This window comes from Bombina bombina, chromosome 5 (genome assembly GCF_027579735.1).
Source record: "Bombina bombina isolate aBomBom1 chromosome 5, aBomBom1.pri, whole genome shotgun sequence".
Classification (NCBI taxonomy): domain Eukaryota; kingdom Metazoa; phylum Chordata; class Amphibia; order Anura; family Bombinatoridae; genus Bombina; species Bombina bombina.
The window spans coordinates 840,517,769-840,532,294 of record NC_069503.1 but is presented as its reverse complement, the minus strand read 5'-3'; positions in this window follow the sequence as shown (position 1 = coordinate 840,532,294).

Below are 14,526 nucleotides of genomic sequence, written 5' to 3'. Positions count from 1 at the left end.
CGACTTAGAAAATCTGCCTCCCAGTTCTCTACTCCTGGAATATGGATAGCTGATAGATGGCAAGAGTGAATCTCTGCCCATCGAATTATCTTTGAAACCTCCAACATCGCTAGGGAACTCCTTGTTCCCCCTTGATGGTTGATGTAAGCTACAGTCGTGATGTTGTCTGACTGAAATCTGATGAACCTCACTGCCGCTAGCTGAGGCCAAGCCTGAAGAGCATTGAATATCGCTCTTAGTTCCAGAATGTTTATTGGAAGGAGTGCCTCCTCCTGAGTCCACGACCCCTGAGCCTTCAGAGAGTTCCAGACTGCACCCCAGCCCAGAAGGCTGGCATCTGTTGTTACTATTGTCCAATCTGGCCTGTGAAAGGTCATACCTTTGGACAGATGGACCCGAGATAGCCACCAGAGAAGAGAATCCCTGGTCTCTTGATCCAGATTTAGTAGAGGGGACAAATCTGTGTAATCCCCATTCCACTGACTGAGCATGCAGAGTTGCAGCGGTCTGAGATGTAGGCGGGCAAACGGAACTATGTCCATTGCCGCTATCATTAAGCCGATGACTTCCATACACTGAGCCACCGAAGGGCGAGAAGTATAATAGAGAACACGGCAGGAATTTAGAAGTTTTGACAACCTGTCCTCTGTCAGGCAAATCCTCATTTCTACAGAATCTATCAGAGTTCCCAGGAAGGAAACTCTTGTGAGAGGGGATAGAAAACTCTTTTTTTTCATTCACTTTCCACCCATGAGACCTCAGGAATGACAGAACAATGTCCGTATGGGACTTGGCAATTTGGAAATTCAACGCCTGTATCAGAATGTCATCTAAGTAAGGGGCTACTGCTATGCCCCGCGGCCTTAGGACCGCCAGAAGTGACCCCAGAACCTTCGTAAAAATTCTTGGTGCCGTAGCTAACCCAAAGGGAAGAGCCACAAACTGGTAATGCCTGTCTAGGAAGGCGAACCTGAGAAACCGACGATGATCTTTGTGTATCTGAATGTCCATGGTAGTCATGTATTGACCCCTCCTGGATCATAGGTAGGATGGTTCGAATAGTCTCCATCTTGAAAGATGGGACCCTGAGAAATTTGTTTAGGATCTTGAGCTCTAAGATTGGTCTGAAGGTTCCCTTTTTCTTGGTAACCACAAAGAGATTTGAATAGAAGCCTTGCCCCTGTTCCTCCTTTGGAACTGGGTGGATCACTCCCATAACTAGGAGGTCTTAAACACAATGTAAGAATGCCTCTCTCTTTATCTGGTCTGCAGATAATTGTGAGAGGTGAAATCTTCCTTTTGGGGAAGAAGCTTTGAAGTCCAGAAGATATCCCTGGGATACAATTTCCAATGCCCAGGGATCCTGGACATCTCTTGCCCAAGCCTGGGCGAAGAGAGAAAGTCTGCCTCCTACTAGATTCGTTACCGGATCGGGGGCTGATCTTTCATGCTGTCTTAGAGGCAGCAGCAGGCTTTTTGGCCTGCTTACCTTTGTTCCAGGCCTGGTTAGGTCTCCAGACCGGCTTGGACTGGGCAAAATTTCCCTCTTGTTTTGCATTAGAGGAAGTTGATGCCACGCTCGTCTTAAAGTTTCGAAAGGCACAAAAATTAGTTTGTTTGGTCCTTAATTTATTAGACCTATCCTGAGGAAGGGCATGACCTTTTCCTCCAGTAATATCAGAAATGATCTCCTTCAGTCCAGGCCCGAATAGGGTCTGCCCCTTGAAGGGAATGTTGAGAAGCTTAGACTTTGAAGTAACGTCAGCTGACCAGGATTTAAGCCATAGTGCCCTACGTGCCTGAATAGCAAAACCTGAGTTCTTAGCCGTTAGTTTGGTTAAATGAACAACGGCGTCAGAAACAAATGAATTGGCTAGCTTAAGCGCTTTAAGCTTGTCAAGTATATCATCCAATGGAGTTTCTACCTGTAAGGCCTCTTCCAGAGACTCAAACCAGAAGGCCGCAGCAGCAGTGACCGGGGCAATGCATGCAAGAGGCTGGAGAATAAAACCTTGTTGAATAAACATTTTCTAAAGGTAACCCTCTAACTTTTTATCCATTGGATCTAGGAAAGCACAACTGTCCTCGACGGGGATAGTTGTACGCTTAGCTAGGGTAGAAACTGCTCCTTAGGGACCGTTTGCCATAACTCCCGTGCAGTGGCATCTATTGGAAACATTTTCTTAAAAATAGGAGGGGGAGAGAATGGTACACCTGGTCTATCCCATTCCTTAGTAATAATTTCTGAAAACCTTTTAGGTATTGGAAAAACATCAGTGTAAACAGGCACTGCATAGTATTTATACAATCTACACAATTTCTCTGGCACTATAATGGTGTCACAGTCATCCAGAGTAGCTAAAACCTCCCTGAGCAACACCTGAGGTGTTCAAGCTTAAATTTAAATGTAGACATATCAGAATCAGGTTGAAGCATCTTCCCTGAGTCAGAAAAATCACCCACAGAAAGAAGCTCTCCTGCCTCAGCTTCTGCATATTGTGAGGGGATATCAGACATAGCTACTAAAGCGTCAGAGTGCTCTGTATTTTTTCTAGTCCCAGATCTGTCTCGCTTTCCTTGTAACCCTGGTAGTTTGGACAATACCGCTGTAAAGGTATGATCCATAACTGCCGCCATGTCTTGTAAAGTAAACGCCATGGGCGCGCAAGATGTACTTGGCGCCACTTGAGCCGGAGTCCCTTGAGCGGGAGTCAAAGGTTCTGACACGTGGGGCGAGTTAGTCGGCATAACTTCCCCCTTGTCAGTTTCCTCTGGTGATAAATCTTTTAAAGACAGAATATGATCTTTATAACTTAAAGTAAAATCAGTACATTTGGTACACATTCTAAGAGGGGGTTCCACAATGGCTTCTAAACATAATGAACAAGGAGTTTCCTCTATGTCAGACATGTTTAAACAGACTAGCAATAAGACCAGCAACCTTGGAAAACACTTTGATAAAACAAGCAAAAAATAAAAACGGTACTGTGCCTTTAAGAGAAACAAATTTTGGCAGAAATTGAAAAACAGTGATAAAAAGCAGTAAATCTTACGAAATTTTTACAGTGTGTATAATAGACTAACAGAGCATTGCACCCACTTGCAAATGGATGATTAACCCCTTAGTTTCAAAACCGGATCAAAAAAACGATATAAACGTTTTTAAACAGTCACAACAAACTGCCACAGCTCTGCTGTGGCCCTACCTGCCCATATAACGATTTTGAAAGGCACAAAAACCCCTCAGAGAGGTCCTAAGTGTTGAGGAGACTCCTTCAGGGAAACTGGATGTCTCAAACTGCAAAATCTGATTCGCATTTAGGCACGAAAATAGGCCCCTCCCACCCTGTATTCACAGTGAGAGGGCCTAACAAAACTAACCCTAGGCAAAATCTAGCCAGCCATGTGGAAAAAAACTGGGCCCCAATAAAGTTTTATCACCAATATGTATAAAAAAAACGTTTAAAACACTTTCCAGCAAAGTTTTATTTTTCAGTAATGTGAGAAAGTAATAAGAATATTACCTTTTACAGCAAGCATGATACAAGTCGTTATTAAATCACTGTAATCAGGCTTACCTTAAATAACTCCGGTATTAACAGCATTTTCTAGCATATTCTTTCTCTAGAAAAAATTAAACTGCACATACCTCATAGCAGGAGACCCTGCACGCCATTCCCCCAGCTGAAGTTATCTCTCTCTTCAGTTATGTGTTAGAACAGCAATGGATCTTAGTTACAACCTGCTAAGATCATCAGAGACCACAGGCAGACTCTTCTTCTATTTTCTGCCTGAGGCTAAAATAGTACAACTCCGGTACTTTTAGAAAATAACAAACTTTTGATTGCAGATAAACTAAATAAAAAAACACCACATCTCTCTAGCTACTTCCTTACTTGTCGACAGCTGCAAGAGAATGACTCTTAGTGGCAGTTAGGGGAGGAGCTATATAGACAGCTCTGCTGTGGGTGATCCTCTTGCAGCTTCCTGTTGGGAAGGAGAATATCCCACAAGAAATGGATGATCCGTGGACTGGATACACCTTACAAGAGAAATTATATTTAATTTAGGGGGGTGTTAGGGTTAGGGTTGGACTTAGGTTTCGGGGTTAATAACTTTATTATAGTAGCGGCGACGTTGGGGGCGGGATATTAGGGGTTAATAATTGTAGGTAGGTGGCGGCGATGTTAGGGAGGGCAGATTAGGGGTTAATACAATTTATTATAGTGTTTGCAAGGCGGGAGTGCAGCAGTTTAGGGGTTAATACATTTATTATAGTGGCGGCGAGGTACGGTCGGCAGATTAGGGGTTAATAAGTGTAGGTAGAAGGCGGCGACGTTGGGGGGCAGATTAGGGGGTAATAAATATAATATAGGTGTCGGCAATGTTAGGGGCAGCAGATTAGGGGTTCATAGCTATAATGTAGGTGGCGGCGATGTCCGGTCGGAAGATTAGGGGTTAAAAATTTTTATTATAGGGTTTGCGATGTGAGGGGGCCTCGGTTTAGTGGTTCATAGGTAGTTTATGGGTGTTAGTGTACTTTATAGCACAGTAATTAAGAGCTTTATGTTCCCGCGTTAGCCCATAAAACTCTTTTTTTTGCGGTTGGAGTCTTGTCGGTAGAGGCTCTACCGCTCACTTCTTCCAAGACTCGTAATACCAGCGTTAGGCAAATCCCATAGAAAAGATAGGATACGCAATTGACGTAAGGGGATTTGCGGTAGCCTCGAGTCACGGAAAGAAAGTGAGCGGTAGACCCTTTCCTGCCTGACTCGTAATACCAGCGTGCATTAAAAAACAGAATTTATGCTTACCTGATAAATTACTTTCTCTTACGGTGTATTCAGTCCACGGATTCATCCTTACTTGTGGGATATTCTCAATCCCTACAGGAAGTGGCAAAGAGAGCACACAGCAAAGCTGTCCATATAGCTCCCCTCAGGCTCCGCCCCCCCAGTCATTCGACCGACGGTTAGGAGAAAAAGGAGAACCATAGGGTGCAGTGGTGACTGTAGTTATTAAAAATTAAATTTGAACCTGACTTAAATGTCAGGGCGGGCCGTGGACTGAATACACCGTAAGAGAAAATAATTTATCAGGTAAGCATAAATTCTGTTTTCTCTTACTTGGTGTATTCAGTCCACGGATTCATCCTTACTTGTGGGATACCAATACCAAAGCAATAGGACACGGATGAAGGAACAAGTCAGGTAACCTAAACGGAAGGCACCACTGCTTGCAAAACCTTTCTCCCAAAAATAGCCTCCGAAGAAGCAAAAGTATTGAATTTGTAAAATATGGCTAATGTATGCAGTGAGACCAAGTCGCTGCCGTACAAATCTGTTCAACAGAAGCCTCATTCTTGAAAGCCCATGTGGAAGCCACAGCTCTAGTGGAATGAGCTGTAATTCGTTCAGGAGGCTGCAGTCCCGCAGTCTCATAAGCCAAACGGATGATGCTTTTCAGCCAAAAGGAAAGAGAGGTAGCAGTCGCTTTCTGACCTCTCCTCTTACCAGAATAGACAACAAACAAGAATGATGTTTGTCTGAAATCTTTAGTTGCTTTTAAATAGAATTTTAAAGCACGAACCACGTCAAGATTGTGTAAAAGTCGTTCCTTCTTAGAAACTGGATTAGGACACAGAGAAGGAACAATGATTTCCTGGTTAATATTCTTATTAGAAACCACTTCTGCAAGGAACCCAGGTTTGGTGTGCCAAACAACCTTATCTGCATGGAACACCAGATAGGGTGAATTACACTGCAAAGCAGACAATTCAGAAACTCTTCGAGCAGAAGAAAGGGCTACTAAAAAACAAAAAACTTTCCAAGATAAAAACTTAATATCTATGGAATGCAAAGGTTCAAACGGAACCCCTTGAAGAACTGAAAGAACTAAATTTAGACTCCATGGAGGAGCCACAGGCTTGTAAACAGGCTTGATTCTGACTAAGGCCTGTGCAAACACCTGAACGTCTGGTACAGCAGCCAGACGCTTATGTAACAGAACAGACAGAGCAGATATCTGTCCCTTTAAGGAACTAGCTGACAGACCCTTCTCCAATCCTTCTTGGAGAAAAGACAAAATCCTTGGAATCCTAATCTTACTCCACGAGTAACCCTTGGATTCACACCAACACAGATATTTCCGCCATATCTTATGGTAAATTTTCCTGGTGACAGGCTTTCTGGCCTGTATCAGAGTGTCTATAACTGATTCAGAGAAACCACGCTTAGCTGGAATTAAGCGTTCAATCTCCAAGCAGTCAGTTGCAGAGAAACTAGATTTGGATGCTTGAAAGGACCTTGAATTAGAAGATCCTGCCTCGATGGCAGTTTCCAAGGTGGGACCGATGACATGTCCACTAGGTCTGCATACCAAGTCCTGCGTGGCCACGCAGGCGCTATCAGAATTACCAAAGCCTTCTCCTGTTTGATTCTGGCTACTAGCCGAGGGAGAAGAGGAAACGGTGGAAAGACATAAGCTAGACTGAACGACCAAGGCGCTATTAATGCATCTATCAATGCCGCCTTGGGATCCCTGGATCTGTATCCATAAAGGGGAAGTTTGGTGTTCTGACGGGGCGCCATCAGATCCAATTCTGGAATGCCCCATAGCTGAGTCAGCTGAGCAAAAACCTCCGGGTGGAGTTCCCACTCCCCCGGATGGAAAGTCTGACGACTTAGAAAATCCGCCTCCCAGTTGTCTACCCCTGGGATGTGAATTGCAGATAGATGGCAGGAGTGATCCTCCGCCCATTTGATGATCTTGGATACTTCCTTCATCGCTAGGGAACTTTTTGTTCCTTCCTGATGATTGATGTACGCTACAGTCGTGATGTTGTCCGACTGAAATCTGATGAATTTGGCCTCCGCTAGTTGAGGCCACACCTGGAGCGTATTGAATATCGCTCTCAACTCCAAAATGTTTATCGGAAGAAGAGATTCTTCCCGAGACCATAGTCCCTGAGCCTTCAGGGAGTTCCAGACCGCACCCCAGCCTAACAGACTGGCATCGGTCGTGACAATGATCCACTCCGGTCTGCGGAAACTCATTCCCTGAGACAGGTGATCTTGAGACAACCACCAGAGAAGAGAGTCTCTGGTTTTCTGGTCCATTTGTACTTGAGGAGACAAATCTGCATAATCTCCCTTCCACTGTTTGTGCAAGCACAGCTGCAGTGGTCTGAGATGAATTCGGGCAAAAGGGACTACGTCCATTGCTGCAACCATTAAACCAATTACTTCCATGCACTGAGCCACGGAAGGCCGAGGAATGGAATGAAGAACTCGGCAAGTATTCAGCAGTTTTGACTTCCTGACCTCTGTCAGAAAGATTTTCATTTCTACCGAGTCTATTAGTGTTCCCAGGAAAGGAACCCTTGTGAGCGGGGACAGAGAACTCTTTTCTACGTTCACCTTCCACCCGTGAGACCTTAGAAAAGCCAGAACGATGTCCGTATGAGCCTTGGCTCTGTGAAAGGACGACGCCTGTATTAATATGTCGTCTAGGTAAGGTGCTACTGCAATGCCCCGCGGTCTTAGTACCGCTAGAAGGGACCCTAGCACCTTTGTGAAAATTCTGGGAGCGGTGGCCAACTCGAAAGGAAGGGCCACAAACTGGTAATGTTTGTCCGAATGGTTTCCATCTTGAAGGACGGAACTCTGAGGAATTTGTTTAGTATTTTTAGATCCAGGATTGGCCTGAAAGTTCCCTCCTTTTTGGGAACTACAAACAGGTTTGAGTAAAAGCCCAGTCCTTGTTCTACAATTGGAACTGGGTGTATCACTCCCATCTTTAGCAGATCTTCTACATAGCGTAAGAACGCCTGTTTCCTTATTTGGTCTGAAGACAAATGAGAAATGTGGAACCTTTCCCTTGGGGGAGAATCCTTGAATTCTAGAAGGTACCCCTGAGCAACTATTTCTAATGCCCAGGGATCTGGAACATCTCTTGCCCAAGCCTGAGCGAAGAGAAAAAGTCTGCCCCCTACTCGATCCGATCCCGGATCGGGGGCTACCCCCTCATGCTGTCTTGGTAGCAGGAGCAGGCTTCTTGGCCCGTTTACCCTTATTCCAGCCCTGCAGGGGTTTCCAAGTTGCTTTGGGCTGGGAAGCGTTATCTTGCTTTGCGGCAGCAGAGGTTGTGGCAGGTCCGCTCCTGAAGTTGCGAAAGGAGCGAAAATTAGCCTTGTTTTTGGCCTTAAACGGCCTATCTTGTGGCAGGGCATGGCTCTTGCCCCCAGTGATATCTGAAATAATTTCTTTCAGCTCTGGGCCAAATAGGGTTTTCCCCTTGAAGGGAATATTTAACAGTTTAGTTTTGGACGACACATCAGCCGACCACGATTTGGGCCAAAGCGCTCTTCGCGCCATGATGGCAAAACCTGAGTTTTTCGCCACTAGCTTAGCTAAATGGAGAGCGGCATCAGTGATAAAAGAATTAGCCAGCTTTAGAGCATTAATTCTATCCATGACCTCATCATATGAAGTCTCCCTCTGGAGCGACTCCTCCAGGGCCTCGAACCAAAAAGCCGCTGCAGTAGTTACTGGAATAATGCAGGCAATTGGTTGAAGAAGAAAACCTTGCTGAACAAAAATTTTCTTCAGCAAACCTTCCAATTTTTTATCCATAGGATCTTTGAAAGCACAACTGTACTCTATTGGTATAGTTGTACGCTTAGCAAGTGTTGAAACAGCCCCTCTACCTTGGGGACCGTCTGCCACGCGTCCCGCCTGGGGTCATTTATGGGGAACATTTTCTTAAAGATAGGTGGGGGAACAAAGGGTACACCTGGTCTCTCCCACTCCTTAGGCACAATATCCGCCACCCTCTTTGGGATCGGAAATGCCTCAGTGTATACAGGGACCTCTAAAAACCTGTCCATTTTACACAATTTTTCAGGGACCACCGTGGGGTCACAATCATCCAGCGTAGCTAAAACCTCCTTGAGCAGGACGCGGAGGTGTTTCAGCTTAAATTTAAACGCTAAGGAATCTGACTCTGCCTGCTGAGAAACTTTTCCTGTGTCAGAAATTTTTCCCTCAGACAGACCGTCCCTCACTGCTACTTCTGAGTTTTGTGAGGGTACTACAGATAAATTATCCAAAGCTTCAGATTGCTCATCCTCTGTATTTAAAACTGAGCTATCGCGCTTTTTTGGAAAAAACGGCAGTTTGGATAAAAATGCTGCAAGGGAATTATCCATTACTGCTGCTAATTGTTGTAAAGTAATAGGGGCCAATGCGCTAGAGGTACTAGGCAACGCTTGCGCGGGCGTAACTGGTGTCGACACATGGGGAGAGGAAGGAGGACTATCCTCATTACCTTCCATCAAAGAATCATCTTGGGCTACATTTTTAAGTGTCAATGCATGGTCATTAAAATGTTTAAATACCTTAGCACACTTTAAACACAAATGCAATGGGGGTACCGCCATGGCTTTTAAAAACATAGAACAAGGTCTGTCAGTAGGCTCAGACATGTTAGACAGAATTAGATAGCACTCAAATACAGAAAAATACACTTTTTGAAAAAAACGTTACTGTGCCTTTAAATAATAAACCGCACACACTTTTTTTTACCAAATCTCAAAAAAACATCCAATCTTTATGAAATTTACACCATATGATCCCAATGCTTTGAAATGATTGCACACCAAGTTTCAAGCCAATTAACCCCTTATTGCCCAAACCGGAGCAAATTGGCCACCAGTTTAACACACTACCTTCCTTGGGGATTAGTTTTGGAACAAAAATAAGCCTCCCTGTAGTCCTCCTGCAATCTCTGGACTCTACATGTGAAGCTGCATGAAGCTATCTTGTAAAAGAACTGCGCAACTGAGGCGTGAAAATTAGGCCCTCTCCCTCTTCACTCCGGAGTTGTGAGGCCTTCCTACGCCAAATTAGGTGTCTAAAAACAGAATTTATGCTTACCTGATAAATTACTTTCTCCAACGGTGTGTCCGGTCCACAGCGTCATCCTTACTTGTGGGATATTCTCTTCCCCAACAGGAAATGGCAAAGAGTCCCAGCAAAGCTGGTCACATGATCCCTCCTAGGCTCTGCCCAACCCAGTCATTCGACCGATGGACAGGAGGAAATATATATAGGAGAAACCATATGATACCGTGGTGACTGTAGTTAGAGAAAATAATTCATCAGACCTGATTAAAAAACCAGGGCGGGCCGTGGACCGGACACACCGTTGGAGAAAGTAATTTATCAGGTAAGCATAAATTCTGTTTTCTCCAACATTGGTGTGTCCGGTCCACGGCGTCATCCTTACTTGTGGGAACCAATACCAAAGCTTTAGGACACGGATGAAGGGAGGGAGCAAATCAGGTCACCTAAATGGAAGGCACCACGGCTTGCAAAACCTTTCTCCCAAAAATAGCCTCCGAAGAAGCAAAAGTATCAAATTTGTAAAATTTGGCAAAAGTGTGCAGTGAAGACCAAGTCGCTGCCTTACATATCTGGTCAACAGAAGCCTCGTTCTTGAAGGCCCATGTGGAAGCCACAGCCCTAGTGGAGTGAGCTGTGATTCTTTCAGGAGGCTGCCGTCCGGCAGTCTCAAAAGCCAATCGGATAATGATTTTAAGCCAAAAGGAAAGAGAGGTAGAAGTCGCTTTTTGACCTCTCCTTTTACCAGAATAAACAACAAACAAGGAAGATGTTTGTCTGAAATCTTTAGTAGCCTCTAAATAGAATTTTAGAGCATGGACTACGTCCAAATTGTGTAACAAACGTTCCTTCTTTGAAACTGGATTCGGACACAAAGAAGGTACAACTATCTCCTGGTTAATATTTTTGTTGGAAACAACTTTCGGAAGAAAACCAGGCTTAGTACGCAAAACCACCTTATCTGCATGGAACACCAGATAGGGCGGAGAACACTGCAGAGCAGATAACTCTGAAACTCTTCTAGCAGAAGAAATTGCAACCAAAAACAAAACTTTCCAAGATAATAACTTAATATCTACGGAATGTAAGGGTTCAAACGGAACCCCTTGAAGAACTGAAAGAACTAGATTTAGACTCCAGGGAGGAGTCAAAGGTCTGTAAACAGGCTTGATCCTAACCAGAGCCTGAACAAATGCTTGAACATCTGGCACAGCTGCCAGTCTTTTGTGAAGTAAAACAGATAAAGCAGAGATCTGTCCCTTCAGAGAACTTGCAGATAATCCTTTCTCCAAACCTTCTTGTAGAAAGGATAGAATCTTAGGAATTTTTATCTTGTTCCATGGGAATCCTTTAGATTCACACCAACAGATATATTTTTTCCATATTTTATGGTAAATTTTTCTAGTTACAGGCTTTCTAGCCTGAATCAGAGTATCTATTACAGAATCTGAAAACCCACGCTTTGATAAAATCAAGCGTTCAATCTCCAAGCCGTCAGTTGGAGGGAAACCAGATTCGGATGTTCGAATGGACCCTGAACAAGAAGGTCCTGTCTCAAAGGTAGCTTCCATGGTGGAGCCGATGACATATTCACCAGGTCTGCATACCAAGTCCTGCGTGGCCACGCAGGAGCTATCAAGATCACCGAGGCCCTCTCCTGATTGATCCTGGCTACCAGCCTGGGGATGAGAGGAAACGGTGGGAATACATAAGCTAGGTTGAAGGTCCAAGGTGCTACTAGTGCATCTACTAGGGTCGCCTTGGGATCCCTGGATCTGGAGCAAGGAACCTTGAAGTTCTGACGAGACGCCATCAGATCCATGTCTGGAATGCCCCATAATTGAGTTATTTGGGCAAAGATTTCCGGATGGAGTTCCCACTCCCCCGGATGGAATGTCTGACGACTTCCCAATTTTCCACTCCTGGTATGTGGATCGCAGACAAGTGGCAGGAGTGATCCTCCGCCCATTGAATTATCTTGGTCACTTCTTTCATCGCCAGGGAAGTCCTTGTTCCCCCCTGATGATTGATATATGCAACGGTCGTCATGTTGTCTGACTGAAACCTTATGAATTTGGCCTTTGCTAGTTGAGGCCAAGCTCTGAGAGCATTGAATATCGCTCTCAGTTCCAGAATGTTTATCGGGAGAAGAGACTCTTCCCGAGACCATAGACCCTGAGCTTTCAGGGATTCCCAGACCGCGCCCCAGCCCACTAGGCTGGCGTCGGTCGTGACAATGACCCACTCTGGTCTGCGGAAGCTCATTCCCTGTGACAGATTGTCCAGGGTCAGCCACCAACGGAGTGAATCTCTGGTCTTTTGATCTACTTGAATCGTCGGAGACAAGTCTGTATAATCCCCATTCCACTGTCTGAGCATGCACAGTTGTAATGGTCTTAGATGAATTCGTGCAAAAGGAACTATGTCCATTGTTGCAACCATCAATCCTATTACTTCCATGCACTGCGCTATGGAAGGACGAGGAACAAAATGAAGTACTTGACAAGAGCTTAGAAGTTTTGATTTTCTGACCTCTGTCAGAAAAATCCTCATTTCTAAGGAATCTATTATTGTTCCCAAGAAGGGAACTCTTGTTGACGGGGACAGAGAACTTTTTTCTTTGTTCACCTTCCATCCGTGAGATCTGAGAAAGGCTAGGACGATGTCCGTATGAGCCTTTGCTTTTGACAGGGACGACGCTTGAATCAGGATGTCGTCCAAGTAAGGTACTACTGCAATGCCCCTTGGTCTTAGAACCGCTAGAAGGGACCCTAGTACCTTTGTGAAAATCCTTGGAGCAGTGGCTAATCCAAATGGAAGTGCCACAAACTGGTAATGCTTGTCCAGAAAAGCGAACCTTAGGAACTGATGATGTTCCTTGTGGATAGGAATATGTAGGTACGCATCCTTTAAATCCACGGTAGTCATAAATTGATTTTCCTGGATAGTAGGTAGGATCGTTCGAATAGTTTCCATTTTGAACGATGGTACCCTGAGAAATTTGTTTAGGATCTTTAGATCCAAAATTGGTCTGAATGTTCCCTCTTTTTTGGGAACTATGAACAGATTGGAATAAAATCCCATTCCTTGTTCTCTTATTGGAACTGGATGTATCACTCCCATCTTTAACAGGTCTTCTACACAATGTAAGAATGCCTGTCTCTTTATTTGGTTTGAAGATAATTGAGACCTGTGGAACCTTCCCCTTGGGGGTAGTTCCTTGAATTCCAGGAGATAACCTTGAGAAACTATTTCTAGCGCCCAAGGATCCTGAACATCTCTTGCCCAAGCCTGAGCAAAGAGAGAAAGTCTGCCCCCCACTAGATCCGGTCCCGGATCGGGGGCTATCCCTTCATGCTGTTTTGGTAGCAGTGGTAGGCTTCTTGGCCTGCTTACCCTTGTTCCAGCCTTGCATTGGTTTCCAGGCTGGTTTGGGTTGTGAAGTATTACCCTCTTGCTTAGAGGATACAGAATTAGAGACTGGTCCGTTTCTGCGAAAGGGACGAAAATTAGGCTTATTATTAGCCTTAAAAGACCTATCCTGTGGGAGGGCGTGGCCCTTTCCCCCAGTGATGTCTGAAATAATCTCTTTCAAATCAGGTCCAAATAATGTTTTACCTTTGAAAGGAATGTTAAGCAATTTTGTCTTGGAAGACACATCCGCTGACCAAGACTTTAGCCAAAGCACTCTGCGCGCCACGACAGCAAACCCTGAATTTTTCGCCGCTAATCTAGCTAATTGCAAAGCGGCATCTAAAACAAAAGAGTTAGCCAATTTAAGTGCTTGAACTCTGTCCATAACCTCCTCATACGAAGATTCTTTACTGAGCGATTTTTCTAGTTCCTCGAACCAGAAACACGCTGCCGTAGTGACAGGAACAATGCATGAAATTGGTTGTAGAAGGTAACCTTGCTGTACAAAAATCTTTTTAAGCAAACCCTCTAATTTCTTATCCATAGGATCTTTGAAAGCACAACTATCTTCGATAGGAATAGTAGTGCGTTTGTTTAGAGTAGAAACCGCCCCCTCGACCTTGGGGACTGTCTGCCATAAGTCCTTTCTGGGGTCGACTATAGGAAATAATTTCTTAAATATAGGGGGGGGGGAACAAAAGGTATGCCGGGCCTTTCCCACTTTTTATTTACTATGTCCGCCACCCGCTTGGGTATAGGAAAAGCGTCAAGGGGCACCGGAACCTCTAGGAACTTGTCCATCTTACATAATTTCTCTGGAATGACCAAATTGTCACAATCATCCAGAGTAGATAACACCTCCTTAAGCAGTGCGCGGAGATGTTCTAATTTAAATTTAAATGTCACAACATCAGGTTCAGCTTGATGAGAAATTTTTCCTGAATTTGAAATTTCTCCATCAGACAAAACCTCCCTCATGGCCCCTTGAGATTGGTGTGAGGGTATGTCAGAACAGTTATCATCAGCGTCCTCTTGCTCTTCAGTGTTTAAAACAGAGCAATCGCGCTTTCTCTGATAAGTAGGCATTTTGGATAAAAGATTTGCTATGGAGTTATCCATTACAGCCGTTAATTGTTGCATGGTAATAAGTATTGGCGCACTAGATGTACTAGGGGCCTCCTGTGTGGGCATAACTGGTGTAGACACAGTA